Here is a 1,512-nt window from a genome sequence, read left to right on the forward strand (position 1 = left end):
CCGCAAAAAAAAAAAAAAAAAATTACAGGCAAGGAAGTGACTCATGAGGCCTGAGGGGATGAGAGATGGAGGAGAAACAGCAACAATGAAAACACCTCTGAGAAAGACAGGATGAGAGACTCTGGGGAAAGAAAGACAGTGAAAGCAAAGACCTTGCCAAGGGCCAGCCCATCATGTGGGCAGAGAAGAAAAGCAAGGGACTATGTGGAGCTGTGAGCTGAAAAGCACAGGTTCAGAGGTAAGTTGCTTTTTGTATCCATTTCAGGAGCAGAGCAAGGGGCAGCGAGGCCAACTAGCAATGTTTCCCATCAAGAGACAGAGAAGGGCAGGGAGCAGAAATCACTGTTTCCAGAGTGGAAAAACACAACTGAGTGTCTGAACAGCGAAAGTCACAGCGTCAGCTGGCTGGACAGCTGAGCGTCCAGGTTCGCCGGCCAGCTCAGGCAGCTGATGCTCACGTCCCCTCACCCCTGAGCCAGTCTGGAGCCAGGATGTAAATAAGTCACCTGCGTATGTTAAAAATATAACAGGACAGCCATTGGCCTTGCTCAGCAACGTTGAAGAGTCCTGCAGATGGAATGGTGCACTTCAAGGAAGAAAAAGTACAAAAGAAAAATTGCTGATTATGGCAAAGGAGAAAACAGGGTGATTCATCTGTTAAGCCTGGGTCAAGAAAATGTCTTGGCCAAACAACTACCACTTTTCTTTTAAAGACTAAGTGGACCCCACAAAAATGTGCATCTGTGTGGGCCAAAGGGTATGTGCTGGAACCATACCTTGGAAACTGCCCCCAGTGTCTGCCAATTGCAGAATGGGTGCATACATTGTATTTTGAGACAGCAATGAGAATGAACAAACTTCAACTACATACAACAATGTGGCTGAATCTCACAGCAGAACGTTCTGGTTTCTGTGCCCCCGCCCAATAATAAAGCAAGTTTCAAGTGTATATGTAAAGTTATTTTAACATTTCTTTATGCCATATAAACCTGTAGTTGTTTTGACTTCTTTGAACCAGTTGTAACATCTTACCAGTTCCCTCATTCAACTAGGGAGTTAAATAAAATATTTGATAAGCGTTCATTGTACATTTCCATGAGAACCATTATTTTACTTATTTAAAAAGACTATCCTCTATCACATGGGAAGAGGTCAGGTTCAGATGCATGGTCCCTGGGTTTCCTGAGGAAGGCCCCCTCTTCATTGTACCACGGTCTGCTGGCAGGAGGCCCAGTAGACCTCATAGGGCAGGCACGAGGCCAGGGCCCAGGTTGGCCTTGTCTTCTGTTTCCTGGCCAGGGTTGGCATGGACAGCAGAAGGCAGGGTGGATTTTGGAAGGAACTTTGCCTGGCCCAAAGGCAATAAACAGTGAGCAGGGAAGGATCCTGGCAAGGCCAGAGCTGCGGGCCCCATCATGGGCTGCCTAGGGGCTGAGGGACCAAACTGGAACGCTGGAATTTGGTGGTGCAAAAAAAGAAAACAATGCAGCTAACTGGGAAGCGCAAACACAG

Source organism: Piliocolobus tephrosceles, chromosome 6 (genome assembly GCF_002776525.5).
Source record: "Piliocolobus tephrosceles isolate RC106 chromosome 6, ASM277652v3, whole genome shotgun sequence".
In the NCBI taxonomy this organism is placed as follows: Eukaryota; Metazoa; Chordata; class Mammalia; order Primates; family Cercopithecidae; genus Piliocolobus; species Piliocolobus tephrosceles.